General features: G+C 39.9%; 1 protein-coding gene across 8 annotated transcripts in view; it reads left to right on the top strand.

Moving 5' to 3' along the window:
- Positions 1 to 26,669, top strand: part of LRCH1 (leucine rich repeats and calponin homology domain containing 1) — a 115,480-nt gene that overhangs the window by 25,280 nt on the left and 63,531 nt on the right. Inside the window, exon 1 of one of the 8 annotated variants that reach the window (XR_011094007.1) lies at positions 20,133 to 20,225. The exons of 6 other annotated variants lie outside the window; for them this stretch is intronic. The gene's annotated coding sequence lies outside the window, so the exon portion shown is untranslated. Of the gene's footprint in view, positions 1 to 20,132; positions 20,226 to 20,262; positions 20,396 to 26,669 lie in introns of those variants that run through there. One more of the 8 variants, XR_011094000.1, reaches the window with a different exon arrangement.

Genomic DNA, 26,669 nt, shown 5'->3' with positions numbered 1-26,669 from the left:
AGAACTGCACTTGAAGCAAATAATTACATGGGTAGTATCTTTGAAAAACTAATTTGAAGTACTTTTGGCTCAAAAAAACAACTTTTGACCTCAGAAGGAGTCTTTTGTGTGCTGCAGGATGCCATGAAAAATTCCTATCCTGAACTCCAAAAGTAAAGAAGGATTTTATGAAAGGTAAATAATGCTGGTTGAATCTTGGCCTGAAAAAGCTTTTATTTTCTTCGCACAGCAGCTGTTGTATTAATTGTTCTAGAGAATGATAGCACCTGCCAGAAGCCACACAGAAATACCCTAATAATCAGTGCAGACAAAAACGTTAAAGAATTTAACTTTGTTTTAGATGATGGAATTTAACAATAGATGTAACTTGGGACTTCATCTTGATAGCAGGTATTTTTTTCTTTAATATTTAAAACTATGTAGTAGCACACTGTAAAAAGCATTAAAGATATTGTTCTACGTTTCTGCATGGGCTGATGCTGCTGGCAGACGGAACTGCTGGACAGTTAGGGACGCTCCATAGGATGCTGAACCATTGACTGCATCACTTGAAACTAGAAAGAAATATCTGTTTCAGGTAAAATACATTTTTTATAAAAGACTTCCTAATCACAGAATTGCAAAGAGAGAGCCAGATGTTCCTTTTACAACCGAGTTCTAGTTCTAGCCTTGTCTCTGTGGTGTTGTGATGCCTGATGTGCACAGGGATGTTCAAGAGCTGTTTACTAGCTCTTGGTCTCGTACTTGTGGCATTAGCTTGAGTCACTAAGATGTCATCTGAGTTCTTTCTTCTGTCCCAGGCTCACCTTGTGGGCTTTGGTCAGTCACAGCTGCTGTGCCTCCAGTCCCTGGCTGTGAAATACAGAGTAGTAATTTTCACCAGGTAGAAGTATGACGAGATCAAGTGTGATAAAGGAGCATACAGCAATATCTCAAGACCCAGGAAAATGTCAGCAAGATGCAGGAACAAGTGCTGGAACGAATAGGGAAGAATGAGAGAAAGGTTGGAACAAGAAGCTGAGGAAGGAAGGGCTGTGCTATATTGTGAGTGGCTTTGTCCCTCACCCCCAGCTGCTTTTATAGTTCATACTGAACTGATTTGCAGCTACGTTAATCTGTCATAAAATTTTTCTTCTTGCCTCTTATTTTTGATTGGTTGAGTGTAATATACTGAAATCTTATTTAATCATCTTTAAAGGCTTTTTATTAAAAAATAAAACGTTAAGTAATGTAATAGAAATGCTGAAACATCTGTGGAATAGTAACTAAGCTGTCTCAAACCCTGTTGCTGTTTGAGACCGTACCCATAAGGCTACCTGACTAATGGCTGTTCAGATGGCAGATAGTGACCAGAGGAGCAGTGACAAGGTGGAGATCTGAACCCACGTAATCTGTCTGGATCAGCTGCTCCTAAAACCAGCAAAGGGGTTCGGTTAAGCCCTTATCCCTGTTGCAAAACTTGCTGGGGTGATTCACTGGAAAAAGCTCTCTGGAATCCAGGGTAAGGTGGGGAAGGGGAGCTAGAATAAAGGCTCTTAGGGTGTATTATGGGGACAAAGCAGCAGAGGAACTAAAGGTATGGGAGGTGGATGTCAGAGAGACTAATTTTTTTTCTATTATTATTTTTCCCCTGAGCATTGATCCTTTGGAGCAGGATAGCACTGCTGTCACCCTTGTGCATTTATCTCTGGTGAGCTGCATATCCTGCAGTGGGTTTCTCCATCCCTTTGGAGTTACCAATGCACCTTGCTGCTGGTGGGACTTGGAAGAGTTTTAGGTGGCAGCAGCTCATGCTGACCAGACCAGGAAAGGATTCCCTCCTTGGGTCCCCCCTCAGCATGCCAGTTTGGGCTGTCCCTAAGAAATAACCTTTTTGCTTCCTCTCCTGTGAGAGGCTGACTTCTTTTCGGTGCTAGATGTTACCCTCAGGTTTTTTTTCTCTATGGGAGTTGCACCCAACAACACAGAACAAATTTTCTCTGTTAGAGGCCCCGTAGGCAGAAACTGGTTGACACCCTCTACCCTGTTACAATTTGATAGGCGCTTTGGGTGACTGTCACCTCTGCGAGTTAGGCTGCTTTCACTTTGGGATTTCAGTGCTTGCAGAGTCCTAACAGCTTTCCCTCTATAACAGAGAATACACACTTACCGATTGAAATGTACGCTACATCTTCTAGCACAAAAAGTATTAATTTTTTTCAGTCCTGTTTTTTTTTTTTTTCCTTAAAATTACTCAGTAACAAAGCAAAAGTGGAAAGAAATGGGGAGAGGCTGTGTGATTTCTGGGTGCAAGCATGAGAAACTGTTGCAGAAATGATTTACATGTTGACGAGGGTTTGTATTAAACACAGCCAGATAAAAATTGTAATGTTTCTTCCATTCCTAGCCCTTATTGCCCAGCTGTTTCCAGAAGTGCTGTTAATATAAAAACGTTTTTTAATGCAAGCTGCAGGAGATGAGCTTCCTTGCAATCCCTGTGCAGTTCTCCCCTTGCCATAAAGAGGCCAGCTCACGAATGGCTGAGTTCAAAGAAACTGAGCAGCTATACGTTTGATTTATGAAGCACCATGTATGTCGGGAAAGAAAATCTACAGGATGCAATTGGATATGTTTTTTTTTTTAAGTTTTATAATTATTTTCAGCATTGTCCCTGAAGAATCCAGTTTCCTCTGAGGAGGAAATAGCAGTCATTGTTTCATATTCTTACGTTTATTTCGTTGTAAACGCTTGTGAAAATATGAGAAATTCCTTGTGTGAGAGGAGCTGCCTCCAGAATACAGGCTGTGATTAGAAGTGATCTGAATTTCAGAAGGCGTGGGGCTTATTATTTCTGATTTTATTTTGATAAAGCTTTTGTGGTTGATTAAGGTTGCGATTCATTTTATTTAATGAAGACAGGCTGGAGTAGAGAGTGTCTGTAATGTGATTCTTATCTCGGAAGCCCAGGTGGTTTGTTTTTTTCTAAGCTTTTATGTAAACTGGTATTCATGGAAAGCTGGTTCTCAGTTCCTCGATTACTTAGATCTTAGTCATCTATACCTTTGCTAGCTTCAAATATGATGCCCTCTTGTTTTCTGTTTACTTTGTTGACTGAGTGTTGGGTCATCGTGCTCTAATGAAGGGAGATTAACTCGTAGTTCTCACTTCAAGATTCATTAAGTAACGTTTTTTTGTAGGGTAATTGGGTAGTACTTGCGGAATCGGGTTGCTTCCTCTGGTTTTAGAGGCTGCCTTCCTAAACCAAGTGTTACAGAACATGGCCAAGCAATATTGCAAGGAACGTGAGTTTTACAAGCTCCAGTTACGACATAAAACATGGTTTGTTATGGCTTTGACATAGGCCATAAACATGGTCTATAAACGTTGCAGAAGTAGCTGACTGCCAAGATATATAACCTCTTCCTCGTACCTTGCTGATTTAAGGCAACTTCTTGTAACAGGGATGGCAAGCTTTACAGTAAAGCGCAGATTTTCAAAGATCTTGTTTGGAAGCACTCACGATTGATGGCCGTGCTCTGTTTTGCATCTCGGAGAGGATCCCTTTGTAATCTTGAAGCAATTTTATTTATTTTTTAATAATAATGTCTTATTGGTAGGATCAAGGAGGTTGAATTTTCCAGTGTTCCTGCAGTTCCGTGTGCGATGTAGCTTCACTGTTCAGGTACGTTGTTCCAGCAATAAGCATTTACAATTGGTTTGTCTTCCATGCCTCCTCATTCCTGCATGAAGCAAAGGATGCTTTATCCAGTTCTAGAAATTAATTTGAAAGACTGAGACTGCAGGTTTAAAAAAAAAACAAGCAACAACAACAGAAAAAAAAAACAACTTTCTTATGTAGCCTACCTCTTCTACAGTTCTAATATTTCTGTAGCATGACAGCTAACTGAAGTTGAGTAGTTCAATCACTTCAATCACTTTCTCTTAACTTGCTTTATAAAGAATGTGAACACTTACTAGCAGTTGAAGTCCTTATCTTCTAAGAAGACTAAATACATAAGCCATAGGATCAGCGATAAACCAATAGATGCAGTGATTTTTACAGGCACTTGGAAAACAAACTTAATTCCAACCTGAGGCTGCAGTCGGCCTTCTTGTAGTTACACGCTGAGCACGTAGTTCAGGAGTTTCACTCTTAGCTTACGTTTTTTGCTCTGGAGTTTCTCTTTCTGTAGCAGGAACATCAGCCCAAAGTTTGATCTCCTTTCTGACCGGTACTGACCACCCTTTTGTAGCATTTCTTAGGTATAAAGCAGCCTGTACACTTCATTCCACAATGGTAAGGTAGTGGGTTTTTACTCCAAAGACAGTGTTAAATTTTCAGTTCAGGTAGGCGAGGCGATTCCACGTCAGCCCAAATAATAGGTTCTGGCACTCTTCTCCTTGTCAGAAGAAGTTTAAAATAGAAATTGTTTTTAGGAAAATTCCAAAAAAAAAATGCTAAAAATGCTAAATTAGTTTTTAATGTATATATGTTTGCTATATGAACAAATATGTAAGTATCTTATTGATCATCTATTTATCAAAGAACAATAAAGGTCATGTAGTATTCAAACCTATGGCAATTTCAGACTTTTTTTAGTGTCAAAAGCTTTCAGAAGGGTGACTGGTTAGTTTTATGTAAACTGCTGTGCTAGAAAGAAAGATTTGTAGAAAGAAAACTGTATGGGAACATAAATCCAGCCCTTGGTTGGTGATAATTGCGTCAACCTAAACCATCGTGAATGTTTTGAATGAAGAGGCTGCTAGCAAAGTATTAAAGTATTTTAATTAATAAACAACCTTTTTCTTTACCATGCCAGCAAGTATTATTAAAAAACAAAAAAAACAAACAGCAGTGCAAAGTTTCACAACACGAAGGGCATTACAGAAGCCTTCTACTTGATTGTTTGCTTTGAGTCATTGTGTGCTGCAGAGCTGCTGGATGTCTAATAGCATTTCTTGTCACTGAAACCTACACGGAGCTTTTGAATGGATGCCTGGAGCAGATAGTTCTGGGAGAAAGCACATCAGAGATCGCTAAATCTGCAGTCAGGGAGAAAACCTGGCAATTAGCCATTTTAATTGGGGTTTGTTTGTTTGTTTTTGAACCTGTGGTTTTTAAAGGGCAAGGTTTTACTTTCCAGGCTGATCCACGAATTCTCTCTCAACACCACACTCCCGTGCAAGGGTTCTGGAAGGGTCTTTTCTGGATCCACTTCAAAGCCAGTCATTTCTATTCTGCATGTGTGTTTGCTCATAGCTTTTGCTTATGCTATTCCAGGTTATTTTCTGAGGCTGCATTTGTGGATTTAGGCAAAATATGGTTTCTCATGTTGCAATTTCACTTCCAGAGATGACTTTTAGCCAGTTCTTTGTTACTCAAAGCTAGAGATCTTTCCCCCCTTCTCTGTCTTCCTCTTAGCTTCAAAATGAGTTGAGATTGCAACTAAATTAATTTGCTTGAAGAAAATCAGTTACAGCATTTCATAACAAAATTACTTTTTCCTAATCCTTCTACATTCATTCAACTGCATGTTCTCTTGTGATTTCGGAGGGTAGATGGTTAACACTGAGGTGTTATATTTAGTCACCCAGATACTAGGTAATTTTTTTCTTTTGTGGTTTGTTGGAATTGCAGCCAACAAACAAAATAATGTAGGCACATCAAAAGCACCACGTGTGCTGTTGCTTCAAAGGAAGACATTGTTTGTTTTTATTCATGATGTTGTTGTGCCGCTTGAGGTGAAGACTGGAAGTTTTCCAGGCTCTTTTTTCCCATTAATGCCCCGTTTTGAGCTGGCAAAAGGAATTCTAGTCATACGGTACCACAGGTAAGTTGGGAGACTCAAATTATGCTTGTGCCTTCGTGAGCAAACATGTTTGAAAATAATTGGCTATTTTTAATGTGTTATTGCTTTTTATTTGGATTGTTTTCGAAGTCTACAATGCTGCAGTACCAGCAGTGCTTGAAGGTCCTGTGTCAGATCGTCCAATATGTTTTCGTGAAACAAAATGTTTTTGTAAAACAGACCAAAAAAAAAAAAAATGAAGAATATACATTGTGGTATTTTATCAGGAAAAACATTAGGATTCCCTAGAAAATGAAGATGGCATGTAGTTTGTGTATCCTTAGTTAAGTATGCTGCTTGTATGATGAAATTCCTGAATAGTTTCATACAGCTGAACTGTGTCTGTAGTGATTAGAAACCAGTACAAAGAAGCAAAAGCAAAGTCTGCTACAGCTAAGGGAGTGTGGCTGTTACTTTTATCTGTCTTTATCTCTCTTTTAGTGACCTATTGTGTTTGCCCAGATATTTGCAAAACACCGACAACGAGGCAGTTTGCTTTATGTTGACATTTTGTGGCATACGATGCGTATATTGCATTTTTATTATCTCCAATATACTTTTAATGGCTTCAACATGTTTTCTTTATTGATTAGTTTGCAAAGACAGTCAGTAATAGAAGGAACAACCCTGCTGACCTCTGAAACGTCCGTTGTGGGTGTAAGTGTATCTGTTCAGTTGTACTCTGGTATTTTGATGAACGAGTAGCTCTGCTTTTCCTGCCAGAGCTATCCCTGTGTTATATTCCCCATGGCTTTGGAGTAGTCATATTGTTAACAAGTTATCTTTTTTTACTTCACAAAAAACAGAAACAACAGAAATCTGTTGACATAGTTGGAATTTCAGAGTCAGAACTTACTGGCATGAAAATATAAATTGTATTTAGCTAGAATATAAATTTTACTTTTGCATGTCCCAGAACTTTACGGATTTGTTATAACTTGATCAAAACAAAGTTATAACCACTTTTTTGTTAGAAATAAAAAAGAGATCATCTCCAGTTCATAAGGCATCTTAGAAACTACTGGCTTGCTTTTTTATGCTATGTAAATAGTACCCTTCTACAGCATACTACAGGTTCTTTGTGTCTTTCCTCTCTCATGGGGAGATTAAAAAGAGAATTTCTAAGGAACTGAAAAAAAAATAATCTGAAAGGATCTGAAAATCATCTCAGACTTTACAAAACTTATTTTAAAGACGTTTATTCCTTAGGGTAAGTAAACTCAGTCTGCAGGACTGTATTTCAGCACATGATGGTTGTGAAGAGCCCCTTGTACAGTAAATCTTCGGGTTTTTGTTTCTGCTCTTCAGTGTTTATTCCTTCTCTATGGAGACTCCAGCATACTGTATCTTCTGGAACTGGCAAATGCAATTTGTCTCCAACTTCAAAGCTGCATATGGAAATCACTAATGAATTTGATACCTGTTTAATATTTGAGACAGTTATTTTTAACGCTTTAAAACATGTTTGTGAATCTCTGCAGTACTATATAGATTATTTTTTTGGTCATTTACTCAGTTTTGTTTGTAGCTGTTAACTGAAGTTACTCTGCTGCAGTACAAGAATTCCACAACTTAATTACATTCCTCAGGAAATGAGATCTTATATTTGCAGTGAGGTCAAGTGCAAAAGAACTGGATCATGACTTTCATTAACTTCTTCTTTTACCTTGTACAAATCCTAGAATTCCATCACATTAAATGCTTCTTGTACAGTTACACTTGAACACAAAGGAATGCTTTTTTTTTTCTTTTTGTTCAGTGTGTGGGGGGGTTGGTTTTTAAATAGTCCTGGGGTTGTTTGGTTTATGCTCTGACCAAGTTTGCAGTAAGCCAGTGGTACTAGCTGGAGGGCAAAGACAAGATTTTCAAAATTCAAGTTGTACTCCGACCTTAAAACAGAAAATTCTGCATACGTATTGGTTTATGCACCTAGATTTGATACCCTTCTTACAGATTTGCAAAATGCGATGATATGTTACAAAAAGCACAATATATAATTTGGTGTAGTTTGTTTCTCTTAACTAATCACTTCAGGAATTACTTCACAATGTGAGTTTGTAAATTTAATAGCCTACAGTAGCTACTTAATTTTATCATTTCTTTCATTTAATCAATCTAATATAAAACTTGAAAGTGCGTCCTTCTGCCTTGAACGATTTCATTCCCACCATTCAGTCTTCGTGGTTGAAATTAAGATATTGCGTTTTCTTTCTCTGAAGGGATTGTGAAACAGCTGAGCTTGTAGGATTGTCATGTTCGAAGTACCAAGAGGGAACCCTGAGAATAACTCAGAAGGAGGTTGGGATGATAATTGAGTCTCATACATTTAATTTTTCTCCATCAGAGAAATAATTAGCTTCTTGTTATCAGAGCATGGCCTTTGACTCTTTCTTCTGTTTGTGGTATGGATCACATCATGCAAAGTGCAGAATATTGATGCAATAACAACAGGATAACCTCCTATTTTTGTTCTTTGTGATTTAGATTTGTTTCTGTACAAGTAGTTATTTTTCTCTCATGTTAATTATGGTGTAATTCTGAACTCTGGCTGTGCCTGTCAGACACTTCTGAGATGGGTGACTGGAGGAAACTAAGCCTTGGGTGATGATCATGCATCATTTTTCTACATAATTGAACATTTTTCATGCTTAATTGTCTTCTGCTGTTATGTCTGTAGAGAAGCTCTTCAGTGGAGAAGAGATTATGATTCAGGAGACCTCGAGTCATCTGGCTAGACTGAGGCTTTGTTTTCACAATTAAAGAAAAAAAATAGCAGGAGTGGATTGGTTTGGATTCTTTTTAATCATGGTAAATGCGCGTGGGCATCGCTGGCAAAAGGGATCAAAATGAGGTATTTTGGCTGTGCTGAGGGAAACTTGCAGCTTGCTCAGGCAAGGCCTGTACGTCTGTCTGACACTGACCTCGTGCTCAGTTTCCCTAGAGGTAAAAATTCTTTTACCTTACTCAGTGTGCAGAACAAACGGGAGAATTTGCAGCTGTAAAACGAGATTGGAACTGACTTGTTAAAATGCAGTTTTTCACCGTGCCTGTTCGTGTGTACCCACGAGCTGTTACTCTGCAGTGTTGAGCAAAGTAACACAGCTGTTGTCTAGTTAACAGCCATTTAGTCTTTTTCAATCTGTTTTTAATTACAGTGCATATGTGTGGGGCTTGTGATGATGCTGGATGTAGTGTCAGATCCTGTGAAAGCAGGCCTGTGTAAAATTTTAAGACTTAAATGATGGGGAGGCTCGTTTTGAGGGTGATTAACGAGGAAGGAATTTGCTATTTGTGAAGGTGCTGAATGCCTCTTTAGGTTAATGCTCTTCGGTCTAAATCTCATTAAAAGGTGTGTGTCTTGAATTAATTGGATGCAGCTGAATACGGGATCTTCTTGAAGGAAATTTGTGTTCAAAGAAGGGCTACGAAGCTGGTGAGGGGGTCTGGAGAACAAGCTTTAAGAGGAGCAGCTGAGGGAGCTGGGGTTGTTTAGCATGGAGAAGAGGAGGCTCCATGGAGACCTTATTGTGCTTACAGTTACCTTAAAGGAGGTTGTAGGGAGGTAGGGATTGGGCTCTTCTCCCAAGCACCGAATAATAAGAAGACAAGGAGAAACGGCCTCAAGTTGCACCAGGGGAGGTTTAGGTTGGGTATTAGGAGAATTTCTTTACCGAAAGGGGTGTGTGGCATTGGAACGGGCTGCCCAGGGAAGTGGTGGAGTCCCCATCCCTGGAGGTCTTTAAGAGACGTTTAGATGTTGAACTTAGTGATATGGTTTAGTGGAGGACTTGTTAGTGTTAGGTCAGAGGTTGGACTTTATGATCTTGAGGTCTCTTCCAACCTAGAAATTCTGTGATTCTGTGATATTCAAAAACTCATGCTGTTGACTGTTGGCATGGAAAAACAGTTCACTCAGCTTAAACCAAAAAGAGCAACATATTGATTTATTAACGTGAAATAATTGAGTGGCAATCAGAGAACCACATGCTCAGGAGCAGTAGCAGTAACACAGCAGGTAAACCAGCGTGCATTTATAAACACCTGCAGACATCTTAAAGCTTTCAATGACTAATCATGGACATTTCTAGTCCTCCCTTTTTACCTGCAGGTAGACCTACCCACTGGCATGCAAGCTCCGCAGGCAGTGTGGGTTACAAGTAAGGGGACTGAGCTCCCCTAATTTTGCACCCCACCTCTTGGAGATGTGCATGCTCCAGCTTTATACCAGGGCCCTGGGCCAGTAATAAAGCCCCCCTGCCCCAAGTCACAGACCTTGGTGGCTGAGCCCCAAATCCCCACATGTCACGCTCAAACCACTGCTGCACTGCCTGGAGTGTGGCTTATCCCTCATGGGATGGGAGGCTGCAGGAATGTGACCATTTCTGCATCACGGTCAGGCTTCGACAGCTGCTCTGTTACCATGAGGAGGTTCCTCTTCTCTGTCACAAATATTCATGCTTCATTTATCCTTTTTTTCAATCTGACTCCTGCGTTTCAACAGCCTTTTCGTAGCTACCCGCTTTGTTTGGTCCTTTTCAGGGCTGTCTTTAGGTTGGTAAAAGAATTTGTATTTGGCACGTGGGAGGCTGCTTCTTGACTTGTTCAGTTTTGTTCAGTATAAAAGCAGCACATGTATCAATATAAAAGAAAGGAACGTGCTAAAATGAGTGAGTCTTGAGGGCTACCAGGATGTCTGGGAGGCTCAAGTCCATGATGGATGAGGAGAAGCTGAGAGAAGGGCGTTTCAGCAGACTTAACAAGAGGGTGGGAGGGTTTTATTGCTGTCTACATCTGCTTGATGGATACCACGAGGACAGAGCCATGCTCTTTTCAGAGGTGTGCAGCAAGGGGGAAAGAAGATTGCAGCGGCTGAGAGCAGTAGGTTGTTGGACCAGGCAGCCCAGCGGTACTGCACATCTCCATCCTTGGCTGTGGCTCACGGCTCTGGGCAACGTGACACGTAAGGTGACTCCAGAGGTCCTTCCCAATCGAAATCAGTCAATTTTATGTCACACATGGATATGATAGATGCCCAATCCTGTCTTTGTATAAAATTATGCCACATTTAAGTGGGTTTGAATAGGTCGTATTTTACCTAAGCCTAAAATTTACTTATTCCTATACAAAATTTTATTCATACTGTCTTCATTTGTGATGTATTGTCTTCCTACATCTCTTAGTGAACACTGCATGTTTTGTGAGTTAAAAAGCAACTCACATCTAGCTTAGAGTTTTTTTTTCCAGATTGATCAAGTTGCATGGCAGGTATCCTTAATTTTATTCTATTAAATGATGTCTTCTGTCCATCTGTGATTAACTCCTTATATATAAACTAAACATTACAGATACATGATGGGCACTGTTTTACCTAAAAAGGGATTTGGCAACAACTGAATTTAAATTTTCAGACCTCGTCACTAGGTGATGTTGCTGAAAACTGTTTCTGATTTTAATGCTTCAAGTTTTTACCAATCCATTGCCCTTGAAGAGCTGTTCAAAAATTCATCAGTCTTCACAGGGTTTGTTAGGTTGAGGTAAGGTTTTGCTTTTGTTACTTTTTGGTGAAAAAAATTGCCGATCAAGGAATCCTTTGTCAAGCCAATTTCATCTCTCCAGGTCATGGATTCCCTCAGACAGCAGAGCACTGTGTGACTAAATTATTATTTGAGCCAAAGGAGGAAGCAAGTAGCAATGACTTCTTTAACTACAGTCTTTACAGGCAAGAGCTCCAGCCACGTAGCCCAAGCCCTAGAAGGCAAAGGCAGGGATTGGGAGGATGAACTGCCCACTGTAGGAGAAGATCAGGTTTGAGACCGTCTAACGAACCTGAAGGTGCTCAAGTCCATGGGACCTGATGAGATACATCTGTGGTCCTGAGGTGACTGGTGGATGTGGTTGCTAAGCCACCATCCATCGTATCTGAGGAGCCATGGCAGTCTGGTGAAGTTCCCAGTGACTGGAAGAGGGAAAACATCATCCCCATTTTTAAAAAGGGGAGCAAGGAGGACCCAGGGAACTACAGGCCAGTCAGTCTCACCTCTGTGCCTGGCAAGATCATGGAGCAGATCCTCCTAGAAACCATGTTAAGGCACATGGAAAATAAGGAGGTGACTGGTGACAGCCAGTGTAGCTTCACTAAAAGCAGATCGTGTCTGATGAGTCTGGTGGCCTTCTTTGATGGGATTACAGCACTGAAGGATAGAGAAAGAGAAACTGATGTCATCTGTCTGGATTTGGGCAAGGCATTTGACAATGCCCTGCACAATATCCTTGTCTCCAAATTGGAGAGAGATGGATTTGACAGATGGACCACTTGGTGGGTAAGGACTTGGCTGGATGGTCGCGCTCAAAGAGTTGCAGTCAATGGCTCAATGCCCAGGTGGAGATCGGTGACGAGTGGTGTTCCTCAGGGGCCAGTATTGGGACCAGCACTGTTTAACATCTTTGCTGGTGACATGGACAGTGGGATCGAGCGCACCCTCAGCACATTTACCAATGACACCAAGCTGAGTGGTGTAGTCGACGTGCTGGAGGGAAGGTATCTGGTGGGAGATGTCCCTGCCCATGGCAGGGGGGTTGGAAATGAGGGATCTTTGAGGTCCCTTCCAACCCAAACCATTCTATGAATAGTTACAGTTGAGCTCTTGTCACTTCTGCAGAATGGTGAATATGTGTAGTTAAATTGTTACAGTGAAATGTAGTCACTGAGTGTCAAATCCCAGGTGTAATGAAATCAGCATACTTTTCCGTCTTCATAGGAGCTCAGACTTTCTTCTGTGAAATTTGTCAACGTTGTGCTTGATAACCTGTGTCTCTTGAAGTGTTAGATGCATGTTTGCCGTCTTTGTAGGTACAGTTGCTGGATTAATTGAGTGAAGAAGTGTTAGTTTTTGCACAGAAGATAAAATGAGAACCTTGGAGAAGGCACCTCAGCTGCTCACAAAGAGGTTCAGGCAGTGGAGCTGCTTTTTTGTTCCAGCTGCCATCCTGTACTGGAATCCCATAAAGCTGGTATTTTTAGCATATATCTTCATACACGGTCAGATGTTTTGAACAGAGGTCCTGTCAGAAAGGTGTCTTATTAGCACTTTTTATTATCTGTACTTCTTTATCAGGTGGAAAATAGAATTCTGACTGGGATCTGCCTGCCGTGTGAGGTGGGGTAGGTGGGCCAGATTCCCTTCTTTTGGTATGCTTCTAGTTGTCTGCCTGTAAATATAGACCTGTGTAACATCCTGAACGGAGCACTGGGTGGTGGTTGTTATGGAAAGCATTGTTCATGCACAACTCTGAGGTCTGCTGGAGAGCAATGCCTCTGAACTTCTGCACGTTTCACATATGCTGTGTCAACCTCTAGATTTAAGGGTTTTTCAAAGAAGAGGTGTTTTTTTCTTTGCAAAACACAGGTCTATGAGTTATTCATATAAACCTAACAGTTCTTGTATATGCAGATGCAACTTTTTTTATACTGTTGTGCCCCCAAACAATAATGTTTTATTATATAATTGAACATATTGCTGGGATACAAAGCAGCTTTTTCCCAGTCTCTTTTTAGGAGACTGCATATATGCTCCATTCAAACTAAAAGCTATCATTACATTGACTGGCTGTAACCATTTGCCATTACAAGTTGTTTTTTTCTAATTTATCCATCATCTTAAAGTATCAAGCTGTCATGCACATAAAACTTACTATGTTAAGTCTTAAAGAACAATGTCATGGCATATTAAATGTCTGCTTTAATCTTAAATCATGATTTGAATTCAGAAGTGCTGTATACCAGGTTTGATGTGCAAATGCATGGCGAAATGGCAAAAATATGACTTGTGCACCAAAGGGGCAAGTAGTAGTTTTGCTTTCCACTGCTGTGCAGCTAAAGGACTATGGTAAGTAAACAAACTTTGGTCAGTAATCATAAGCTGCTTCTGTCACTTGGCAGTTTTAAGAAAGCCATTGCTCTGACTTCTTTTTTGTAGGCTTTAACTCAAAGCCTTTGCGTGAGCTTTTTATATCCTGATGAAAGAGAAGAGGTTGTACCAGTCACTGTTGCGTAGTCCAGTAGCCTGTCTCAGTAGCCCATAGCGTGTGCCTGGGAAAGAGGAGAGGCACAATTGTTTCCTATTCAGTTTGCTCACGCTCCCTTCCTTGCTTTCTGCTCTGGATCTTTCATTTACTTTTATGACTGTTGGGATCTTTCATTTGCTTTTATGACTGTTGAGCACTGTGCTGCTCTTTTATAGACCTATTATAACCGCAAAATCCATATCCTCCGAAGTAATACACAGTTCAGAAGGGGTGTGGAGTGTCTTCCAACTTTGTTTACTGAATTCTTCTTTTTAGGTTACACGACAGCCCTAAGAATACTGCAAGCCCTGCACTGCTCCCTGTTTCTCTGGGAACTTCATGTTCCACTCTTGCATACTGCATTGTTAGATGATTTTTCATCGCCATGCTTTAGAACCCCTCATTCAATCTGCTAGGTTAGATTCCCACCCACCTTGTGCATTTTTTTTGTACTTGATTTGTCTTCCATTGTAGCAGGGGTTGCTTGGTGTCACAAGGTTGTTTGACAGCACTTAAATTGGCCTTTGCTTCTGCTTGTGAAGACAAAACATTATCAGCTGTGTAGTTGTAATGCTTAATTAGGTCTTCATCTAGCAGATCACTATTTGTCTTAAAGAATGCAAATAGCATAACAACTTAACGAGACTATATGTATATATAGGTGCAGTTGAACAGCTGCTTTTAAGTTCTCCTTTTGATCAGGGTGTAATTACTTTATGGCTTGCAAAAGAAATGTTAAAGCAGAGCTCATTTTGAATGATAAAAGCCTCTAAAGACTTTTCAATATGACGATGATAACTTTATTATACCTTCTCATTTAACTAATGTCTACTTTGTGTTTTTTCACTTTAGAGGAATAAAGCAGAAAGCCTGGTGACCTGCTCTTTACTGACGTACCTACATTGCCTGCATACGTGTATGCACAAAATCCTTGTAACACTTTGAACTGTTTCAAATAAGTGAATGTTGAGGCATTGCTAACTCTTCACTGTTGTGGAACTGAATGCATGATGGATAAACAAAATCTTTGAGTGTAAAAGCCATTGCTGTGAATGATGTATCTTGGAATTTCTCAGTTATATTTTAGAATGAGCTAGAACAATAAGACAAAGCCGTGTTATGTTCAGTCTCATGTTTTGTAAACTTAAAATCTTAAACCTCTGCAGAAGGATTTCTGTTAGATCTGTGATGCTTTTATTTCAGTACTGTATAGATTTCTGCGTTCCTATATGGTCTCTGTAAAACTAACATTCATTTTAGGACTCTAATTTCAAGCAAGTTAGATGGGTGGACACCTTTGATGCCAGTAGATCAAATTCATTCTCCGAGGATCAGTTGTAATAGGTACTGTGTCTGAACAACTTCACTCCTGCCAGCAAACATAAAGACACTGAAGTTTCTTTTCCATAGGGAATAAACAGTAGATAAGTTGTATTTATGAAGTTGCAAGTTTAGTGTAAAAAGTGTTGTATTTTGGATATACACAGTAAACTTTATGAAGTGAACTTGTAGTGCTGTGGAAGCAATGGTATGAAAGTAGGGTGAAACTTTTGTTGCACCTAACATCCTCCTGAGTTCCAGATATTTTTTTGGTTAATAATTCACCCATGTTGAATTGAAGCAGTGTCAGGAATTTCTGTCCTCTTGAGTAGTTGATTTGCCCTAAGTGTTTGCTTCAGATTATATGCTTAAACAGCTGAGATAGCTCAGTTGTCTGTAAATACATGCATGTACAATATTACTAAGAATAGCATAGTTAACATTTTTCTTTCCTCACAAACTGACCCCTTTGAGCAGATTGCACAAGAAGTTCAGAAATGTTATAGCTGAAAGCTATGTATCACGGCAGCCTTGTTTTCCTTCTCGGATATCAGCTACTGATTCCAATCTAGAGTGACCGAGGCACGTAGACTCCTCCAGATCTTGGTATGCTGCCTTCGTACGGGCGGTCCTTTCCATCTGGGTAGGGGCTAAGCTGTTCCTGGGGGCATGGAATAACATATTTGTGAAATTTTACCAGAAACAAAATCTGAATTAAAAACGAGGCTGAAATAATGTGTTTGAATTTTAGGCAACTTGCTTGGTCTTCAGACGTGGATTAGTTTGCTAAGTCTAGGAACACGGTGACAAACTCTGTCACTCTACTGAAAATATTAAAAGTTCATTAAAGCAGTATTTTTAACATCCATCTTATCAGTAGTAAAAATAATGCTCTCTCAGTAGAAAATAGGCCAGAAACTGTGTGTGAATTCAGTTAGATTTCATTCATGGTATTAATAACAGCTAGTGCGGTGGCTGGTAGAAAACAACAAGGGAATGAAGGGCTCTGGTTTAGCATATTTGGGAAGCTGCTGTGGCTGGGATAGCGCCGGGGTCACACAACCTCAGTCAAGAGGGTGCAGCCAAGGAACCCAGCCAAAGCAAACTGGAGAGAATTTGTGTGGAAATCTGGGTGAGCGGATGTCTGTGGACAGCGCAGCCGAATTTGAGAAGCCTTTTTTAATTCTCAAAGCGCTAAATCCCAGCGCTTTCTTTGCAGCTTGTGCAAGTGTGCTGGATTCTTAATTAGAATATTTCCTTACCTTTATCCTGCAAAAAGGATAATCAAGATTACTGTCTAAAAATTTCAATAAGGGAGTATTTTTTTTCTCCTCCCTCGCGCTTAATGGGCTTTTGATCAAACCATTCATCTCAATACTGCGTGGGCTACCCCAACCTGTGGGATCCCTTTTGTGTTCATATTACTCAGCTAGTGATTTGGCTAACTCCTTAAGGAACTTCCTAGTTCACTGAGCTTGCCTGTGGGGTTAGTGAACTTCATAGTTCATTAAACTTAGGACACCGGAAAAGTATTTTTATGATTTATAAGAAGTATACAAGTTCACAACACTTTCACGATTCAGGGCAAGATTAGTCATGGAAAAGTGAATGTTGGAGACCCGTGTCAAAGCAAATGTTATATATGGTTCCTGGTTCAGCTGGATTTTCTTGGAAGTATTTAACACCTGAAAGCTTCTAGAAATACCTAAGAGTTTATATTAAAGTGTGGAAATAAATATTAAAGGGATCTGCCAACCTTTCACCAGCAGCCTTTGCAAAACAGACCTTTACGTCTAGAAACTGGGCATTAGTGTTCACTTACCAGTTATGATTTTTTGCCTTTTTTTTTTTAAATCAGGGTATGGTTTGATTAAAATATGTGAAAGATTGATAGATTTTGTAAAAGGCACATGGTAGAACAGCTCCAATAGTGGTAATTCTTAGCTTTACTATTATCTATAATAACATACTATTATTGTTATAGTAATTGCTATTACTATTATCCATAGTAATTCTTAAAAGGCACCTGGTAGTACTGCACAAGTCCACTTAAAGGTTTAAAATAAACTGCTGCTGTGCGAGGAATGGAAGCTACGCAGTTTGGCTGTCAAAAGAAGGCTCTCCTCATTTCTTACACCTTTTAACAACAGGGAGAAGGGAGGTTGCGTGGTGTGGTTTTGGGAGATGCTGCTTGGTGGCCAAGTTTCTGTAGGCTGCACTGAGAGTTGTTATGAATAGGTGCAAAACAGTCAGGACCAAAGAACAGCTGGAAATGACATGAGCACACCACATGCAAATAATTTGTCGATCTGTATACAGAGAATGCAGAAACAATTTAAAAAATGTAGACTGCTCCTGCTGGCAATAAATTCCCTTGTCTACAACTAGAAGCGGCTTGAGGCAGCTCAGTGATAAGCGTTTTATCAGCTGCTTTATATTCCAGTGCCAGAAGAAAAGAAATGAAATATATCTTAACAGACTTTGAGTAGTTTTTTTTTTCTGTTTAAGCAGTTTCTTCATGCAATCATTTAAATATATTTAATATTCCACGTGAAATAAGATTTAGTAAGCCTAAAATGTTAGTATGTTGGTGAGACTGATGCTTTAGAGAGGGTTTTTTTGACCCTATTTATTTATAAGCATGGTATATAAGCAAGGATTGAGATTTCCCCCCCTTATTTTCTCATTCTAGTCAGTGAAAAATTATTGTAACAGTCATGTAATACTTGAATTGAAGGTTATTTTCTGTTAGAGAAAACCAAAGGACTTTGGGTGCATTTAGACCTATGGGAATGGCAAAATATAATGAAGTGATTTTAAAAAGATGAGCCTTTAATAACTGATTTTGTCTTAAACCATCAAGTATCTATTGCATCGGATGCATAAATTCTGAAATATGTTCGGTAATTTTTATTGCTGTTTATAGTAGAACCCCTTCTACAAATAAGGTATTGTTTTTACCAAAACGTACTATGTTGTAAACTTTAATTGCTCAATGATTAACTCTAAAACAACCACAGTTGACACTGTGATCCGAAGCTACCCTATTACTAACCCATAAGAAGAAAATACCGCTTTCAGTTTTAAGGAGTTGTCTTCCTGCATTCAGAAGCTGAACGATAGAAGGTGATAGTGATTCTTATTTTCCTCTTCACTTTCTGTAGTGCGAAATTGTACAGGAGGATAAATTACTACGTACTCAAGTGGAAGAAAGTACTTTGTATGCATTGCACACCTGAGGACGTTTGAAGTAGACCTGGACTTAATGGAGAAAGTGTTCCAGGTCTGCTGTCTTATCAGAAGATTATTTTTTTTTTGGTGGCAAATGAAAAATGAAGCTATGCTTTTACAATGCTTTTATGCCCTTGGAAAAATCAAGACAAGTGAGTAAGTACTGGCTCCAGTGAGCATCCTGCTGTGAAGGAAAAGCAGCATCAGGAGCCCAACTCCACATTTTCTTTGTTTCTATCAAAGGCAGTGATATCATGGATCTGCTGATGACTCCATAGGGTCATTCCTTGACTCCATAGGGTCTACCTTGATCCATGGCCATGAAATCTTTTTTTAAATTGTTACATGCTGCTGGAGATCACTTGTTTGGTGCTTAGCTTTAATGAACAAGTTTTCCACTGCTTAGCAAGTGCTGTTATTCCCTTTTCCTACTTTGGTCATGGTCAAATGTGAATTGTTTGGCCCACACTGGCCTAGTTCTGCTGCTGCAGTCTCCATAGAGGCACACTCATCACATCAGAAGCCAAGGACTCCTTCCACTGCAGTGTCTCCTGGCAGCTGTTGAGTTTATTTTTCCACCTCAGGAAAAATTGAATCGTGGGATGATGAATGAGCCTTCTGTGATGGAAGTTGTTGAGGTTATTTGCATGGTTTCTGTGGCATTGAGAAAGATGCAGGGTGAAATGGAAATCATGTCACATACCTGTGTGAGATGCTGGCATTCCTAGCACTTGTTGTTTCATGTCAGAGGGTTGTCCCACAAGCACGGTGCCCACATACTTTAACAAAGTAAGCTTATTGTGTCCATACTTAATTCAAGAGTTTTTATGGTGTAAAAGAGGCTTAAGTAAACCTTGCAATTGAGCTAATAGAGTAACTTTGCCAGTGGAAAACGTAAAGAACTTTTCTCTGTGCGTGATTTAGAGATGTCTGATGTATCAGCAGGAGGGGCATGGGCAAGATTGTCTTCAGACACTTCACAAAAAAAAGACCGAGGAAAACTCAGTAACAAATGGCAAGCAGCATGTGTTTCCAAGTAATCCACTGGTGAAACGGTCTGGCTGTTGGCTTCATTTGCTAATTCATCATAATTCATTCCTTTCTCCTTGGAGTTATGGTTGAGGGCTGCAATGTTAGATACGCTAGCTATTGCTGTTGCTTGTTTCATGCATTAGCAAAAGCTTTGAATTTGTTGTTTCTCTTCTGTCCTTTTTCATTTTAACTTACTTCTGAGACAGGAGGCTACAGAAACAAAGTGTTTTCTAGCCAGTGTTGTGTTTCTGAAGCACTCTTCTTTGCCCTGCGAACACAGGCTGAGAACACCAGTCTGGTATTCAGTGTCGGAAACATTCACTGCTCTATGGAGAATGGTCCAGAAAAAAAAGGCAGATGAAGATTTAAAGCCATCGACTCTTAAGGCAGTAAGCAAAGTCTTTGAAAGTAATGACTTCATCAGTTTTAAACTTTAAAGCCTATTATAGGAGTCTTTTAAAGATGGTCACAAGCCACCAGTATGACAAATCTTAAAAGTCTAAATTTATCCTGAGGCTGCATCAGAAGATGTATTTCAGCAGGGACTAGAAATTCTTAATAATGTTACACATGGCACTGGTGTAACATAATCCTCATGTAAAGGATTACGTCCTGTTCCTGTTCAAAGCAGATGAGCTTAGGCTGAAACAGGTGCAGAAGAGGTCTGCTTGGATGGTCAGGAAAACTGTAACGAGAGGAAACTGGAAGAATCTGGCTTGTTTAGTCTTGGGGAAGAATGACTGGGAGAAGGTATTATTCTCACAAATATACCAAGGGAGAAAAGACTGTGGGAAGATATTAAGAGGACATGCTTGGTGTAAGAATTAGTGGGCATCAATTGATAACAAATACATTTTTACCGAGAGTTAAAGGATCGTGTGAACACGGGTCGTCTACTTCTGAGCCAACTTTCCATCAAGGTAGCAAGGATAATAAAGCTGCTTTTGAGATGAATTGGTTCTTTATTCAGGTGCTGCTGTTAATTATTGCAGAAAGTTGGTGTGATTTCAGCAGAAAACCCTGTGTTTTCCCTTTGAAAGATGGCAGGCATTCTGCATAATTGGTGAATTCAAGGTTGTTTGCAAGATCAGGTAGTATCTATTGCTTAATTTACTTTGTAAGGGAGTCCTGTGGTATATCCTTAGTCTTGCGTATTCATGTGGACAGTTACACAGAAAAAAAAAACCTTGTATGCAAGGCACTGGAGAGAGCTACAGAAGGATTTGGTATCTACAGATGATTCTGGCAGAAGACTTCAGGTGTAATGTGTGGCACACTTTGATAGAATATACCTAAGTTTACTTAAATATATCTAATTCTGACATTTTTAAAATTTTAAGATGCTTGCTTTACAAGCCTCAACTAACCTTTTAAAAAAGTTTTGCCAATCTTTTAACATCCATTTGTTAAAAAGGCATGGTATATTGTAGGTATTTCTGTTCTCAGTCAGCTGTTAAAATTAGCTTTCTGTGAAATCAAATACTGTTGTATACAGATCCTAGATGGACTGCAGGTAATTTATAGCTCAGCAGTTGTGCAGGGTCTTGCACAGCGTATGGATCTGTTGTGATAATGTAGCCCCTTTTTGAGTAGCACCTCCAGTAGATCTGCAGGTGATGCTGCCAGAGGGCTCAGCACAAGCCACATGAGAAGCTTTTCGTGTTAAAGCTGATTTTCTGCTATCTGGATCAATCTTGAATAAACAAATTTCAAAGGTGAGGCTTTTCATTAAGAAAGCATATGGAGCACTTGGGGGTGTGTAGTAATGCCATCTCTTCAGGGAAACAATTGCTAGTTGAACACTCACCCTGTCTACATAATCAGAGCCTTTTTTTTCAGAAACAAAATGTACTTAGAATTGCATATTTGCTGGTGTATCTCTTTAGGGTTCTTCCCAAAGGAACGAATTTCCTATCCAAATCATGGAAGAGGCAGGGGAAGAGAGCAAGCGAGCCAGAGCTGCCAAGTCTCTGCGTTCGTCAGTCACAAAGAGTTACTTTATTCAGTTGAAAGTACCCCATTTTGCAAGAAGTCTGAATTAAAATTCTAGCAGTTCCTGTGAACTCGTTAAACATTTATTTATTTATTTATAGAGTTTAAAAAAAAAAAAAAGGGGGGGCAGGGGGGCTGAATTGAGAGTGAGTTAGGAATATTTTTGTTCTGCAGGAAAGAAATTGTAATCTGAGCAGAAGGCCGTGCAATTCTTGAATTAAAACCACGGTTGTCTCACTCGATGCATCCTTTTCTTACTGGGCATGATGAGGTGACTTGACACTTAAATCCTGAAGCAGGAAAATGCATTTCCTAGCAGTGAGTGCCCTGATAGTAGTTATAATGTTGTCTGAAAGCTGACAAAATCTACTAAATCACCAGTGGATCGCTCTTAACTACCTTTATACTAACAAACTTGTGGACTTAGGGTTCAGTTAAAAAAAAAAAAATAATATAGTTGCTATATCAGCTATTTTGGGGCTTGCAGTTAAAAGTATTAGCTATTGAATCAGTTCTGGAGTGCATTAATGATGTGGAAATGGAGTTAACTCAAAATTGCCGACTTCAAGGTCAAGCCATCAATGGAAATTAGCCACTGTGGAATAGCAGTGATAATATCATTAGGTCCAGCATCCCTGCTGGTGGGAAAAGTGCTGAAAATGAACATTTCAGCTCACAGTAATGATTTTAAAATGTATATGCTGGATAAAGAAACCAAACCCACAAGTCCTTAAAATATCTTGCACTTCCTACTGAAAAGGTTGAAAGTGAAGTCCCCAGACCTCCAAGATGTGGTCATGAAGCTTTCAGTCAGATTCCTCTTTTCACAGACCCTGACCTGGTTGTTTGACCAGGTTTGGAGTTTTTTGCGGGAAATTTTTTTTTTTTTTTATTCTTGACCCCAGTTGTTTCACTGAAACATTATTGTTTTATTAGCATGAAGAAAGGAGAGGGAATAAAATGATGTTTTCTTGTGTAACAGCAGTGTGCACTGCAGTTCCTGTGCTTTTTAAAGCTAGGTTGCACAGGCTCTTCTTCTGTGATAACAAAAGGGGAATAATGCTGTCCATCTGTGCTTCATGGGACTTATCATCCACCTATAGGTTCTCCTTTTGGGCCTGAATAAACTATCTTTTGTAGCTTCTTCAGGGTTGAACCTCAAGTACATAGTTCCTTCTTTCTTGTTTTAATTGTTGATTGTGCATGGGGGGAGAACTAACACTTTCCTGTCCCCTGCTTTATATACAGCCTGTTCGGTGCCAACCCTAACCTGTTGTAACCACGTTGAGAACGTTTCTTGTAGAAGCAAACAAGAAGATGCAAGGTGACACATCCATAAAAGCAGAGCAGGATAGTTGCCTCGTGTGTTTTAGAAGATGGTCTGTGATCCAACCCCCACAATTGTGATAAACCAGAAGGAAACGTGCTTTGTCCCTTCAAAATATCCATTGCCATGCAGTTGTTTCATGCCAAGAGCACTGAGGTTTACCTGTGGCTGCAGACTGACCCATAAAATGCTATTAATTCCTGCTGGTGTATTCCCACCTGTGTCCCCCAGCAAGTGTTGTGGCAAGCATGGGGTGGGTTTTGCTTGCCTTTTACAGGCACTAAACTGTTTATAAGTAGTATGTGTGTCCCCATGCAGACTTCTTGCAGTCTGTGTATCTCATGTTAGATTACAATCCCAATGTAAACCATGACTTGTTAAAACAGGCAGAAGAAAGTTGTTATCTGTCAAGCCCAACCCATCCCCTGGCTGACAGACAGCACTGCTGCATGAGATGGGAGATAGGGTTTTTGTTTTCTCCTAAGAAGGCAAGGTTCTTCAGATTTATTTTTTTTTTTAATTTAAGGAAAAATAGAAGGTTGCAAAACATCTTAAAAAGAATCATAGAAACACTTCTATGGGATAGGGGTCTTGGTGCAGAACTTAGAGGTTTATAGTACTGGTGAGTCCAAGTAGGTTATTTTTAGCTTGTTCATTTTTATTTTTTTTTTAAGAGACAGTGCTGATTTTGCTTTCAGTGCAAGAAGTCCTTTCTTTTTTTTTTTTTTTTTTTTTTTAAATCTAGGAGTAGCCACCTTTGGTTGCTTATTTATTAGAATCTAATTTGTAGTTTGCTCCAGGATTTTCTTTCTCAGAATCTCAGTCTCTGGCAGTGTCTTCATAAATTGCTGGTTTGATTAGGTAGCTGAAGTATTTCTTAGCCGTTTCTTCCAGTTTTTCAAGTGTTGTACCTTCTGTCTAATAGCTGCTTAATTAGCTGATTGTTTAAGGATGTGCTAATAGTACAAATAAGCATTTATGGTACCGAACAGCTTTCTGTTGATAAATTGCTACAAAAATGCTGTGCTGATTCAAACATCATTGCGGGGTGTACGTGAGTAATGTAGGTAAGGCAGATTAACCCTGGCATCTGTGGGAGATGTGCAGACAGAAGAGGAAGTGATTAGATGAGTAATGCTCTGCTTTCCCCGTTACTGTAAATTCACATCAGGTAGCTCTTCCATATCTTTGTCTACAAGCCTTTGATATACCCAAAGATCAAAGAACTTTTGTTCACTTGCCTGTTTGCAGCAAATTCTCTAACAGAATGTGACACAGTTCAAGTATAAAAATGAATTAAAAATAAACATATCTGTATTTTAGTCTGTCAGGTGTGGAAAATAATGGCCTTCATAGTGCAGGCAAGCAAATGGCTTCACAGAAATTGGGTATGGGCTCGCTTCTAGCAGGTGGGAAATGCGAGGAAATCCCTCTTTGAACAGTCACAGGGGCAGATAATGTGTAGCATAAGTGGGACCCTCTTTTGCAGCATCAGGAAAAATAATGATAATAGCCATTAAATAGCTATTAAAACTGAGAATGAAGTGAAATCCTGTGACGTTGCATTCAGCGTGTTCTTTCTAGTAGTGTTGTCTGTGGGCTGGAGAAAGTTGTAGACTTCTAGGACAGATTTTTGCTGGTTTTGAGTGCATCATTGGGAAATTCCCAGTGGAAGGTGTTAGCTTACAAAGGAAGCAGATTTAATAAAGGAGATCTCTGGCTGAGATGACGGGTTTGTAATAGAAGGCACTAGAGTAAGTCCTTGCAGGGATGGTAATCTTAGGGATGCGGTATTATAATATTAATATTTAATTAAATTCACATTTTTGTTTCAGATTTTTCTTCCCCAATAGGTGGGATTAGTGGCTTGTCTGAAAGGAGTTGTGTGACTGTGTACACACACAACTTACAGCTTTTTGAAGTTGATGGAAGCTGTGGTCATTATTCTTCTTCCAGAAAAGAGCTTCAGAATCCAAGTTTTACACCTCTGTGAAGTCTAATGTTACCTGGAAGTCCCCGTACAACTGAAATATTTGGTAGAGTACAGATGTTCAGATGGCTAGCTCATGATGCAAACACTTCAGTTTTGTTCTTCCAGTGCTCTCCATTCACCAACCTCCTTTAAAACAAATGAAGAAAGAGCAGGTTCTTCAAGCTTTTAAACTGAGCAAACATTTCTTACTGCTACTGTGCCTGAGAAAACAGCTGAAATATTTAAGTCCAGCTGAGGCTAATTAGTACAATCATGGAATGATAAATCCATTGATGCTTCTCAGGGCTGGCTGTTTATTAAGGAGTGTGAAAATTAATGGCTTGCATCCTCTCCGGTGCGGAAGGCGTGGGAGAAGGAGGAATGCTTCATGGCCCAGGAACTGAGTTTCATACCATGTTATTAAAGGTCATTCTGTTGATGGAAGGTGTTTGCTGGCTGGCATTTTTTCTCTTTTGAGGTACAGGTGTTTGAGTCCCAAATGTGTTAACACCTTCACAGGGATCCGCAGGAAGGACCCAGTGGTTATGGAACCCAGGAACCATATTTTTTTGCCAATCTTAACCCTAAACTGTTGTCCTAATGATGAAGAAATAACAGATAAAGCAGAAACGTAAATGCTTTATGTTGCTGCCTAAAGCCAGGTGTGCTGGGCAGTACGGTAAGTACGATAATGAGGCAGACTGCTGTAGGTAGTAACCTCCTCTTTCTTCGTCCTGGCTTGTGATGCTCTACTGAGGGCATCTCTTGCAGAAAAATTTCCTTTGCCTCCTTTGAATTGGAGTGTGCCACAGCACTAACAATGAGAACATGCTTCAACACAGCTGTCAGCAAGTTATTGCTACCCTTTTTCTCTCCCCTTCCCTCACCCCTAAAAGTTTTTGCTCAGGTTTAGCTTCTGGGAGAGCTGTTGGATTGCTTCAGGGCAGTCAGTGTGCTACCTGAAAAGAATTGTAGGATTGCACTTGGTTTCCATTTGCTCTACTGGGTGGTTACAGGGCACAGTGGTAAAGCAAGCCCTATATTCCCTAATGGTGTGGCAGATGAAATACAGTGGAGTGGCATGTGAGTGAGGCAAATGATTGAGTTTGTAAGCATCGTCTTTGAGTCTATCATCTGACGTTAATTGAGAGACATTTTAAGGCTGCTCTTGCCTGAAATAGGCCAAGTGCAGCTACTGCTGTAACTGCAGAGAGCTCGCAGATACCTCAGGTTGTTGCATCGACTGAAGGAAGCTTGGAGGAAACGCTTCAATGTGACTATTTCAGAAGGGTTGGTTTTGTTGTGTGTTTTTTCTCAACCTCCTTAGTATTTGTGTTTGTTTCCTCAACCTCCATTGTATTTGTTTCCTGCAGTTGTGACAAATAAACTCATTTGTTACACTCCGAAAACCCTTGTGAGAAATAGGTCCACGGAAACGTTGGGGGCTTGTAAGGCTTTGCATAGGTGTCTTCCTATTTCTGCCCTTTTCATTCGTTATTGATGGTCTTGAGAAACCCTGCTGCAGGGTGTTGGCCAAGTCTGAGATCAGGACTCCCTCTTGTGGTACCAGCTCTGCCAGGCTCACAATGTGATTCTTTCTCAATGTTGGTTTCCTTCGCTCCTGTTCCTACTGCCTCTAAAAGCCTTGATTTAGGGCCTTGTTGGTGACTGGCGGATGTATGATTATATTACAATTGCTACATTTGATATGTACTAAATTGAGTTCATTGTGATCATCGATAACGCTGATAAAGTAGAGCTGTGTGTTTTGTATCCCTACAGGTAGCTCTTGAATTTGCCCATGTATTTTAATGTTATGTCAAGATGTGGAATAGGGAAGAATTGCAGAATTCATCCCCACAGCTGCCAAGGAGAAACACTTGATATATTAAATCATAGCAAT

The sequence above is a fragment of the Anas acuta genome, chromosome 1, assembly GCF_963932015.1.
Source record: "Anas acuta chromosome 1, bAnaAcu1.1, whole genome shotgun sequence".
Classification (NCBI taxonomy): Eukaryota; Metazoa; Chordata; class Aves; order Anseriformes; family Anatidae; genus Anas; species Anas acuta.
This window is presented reverse-complemented; position numbering and strand designations above follow the sequence as displayed.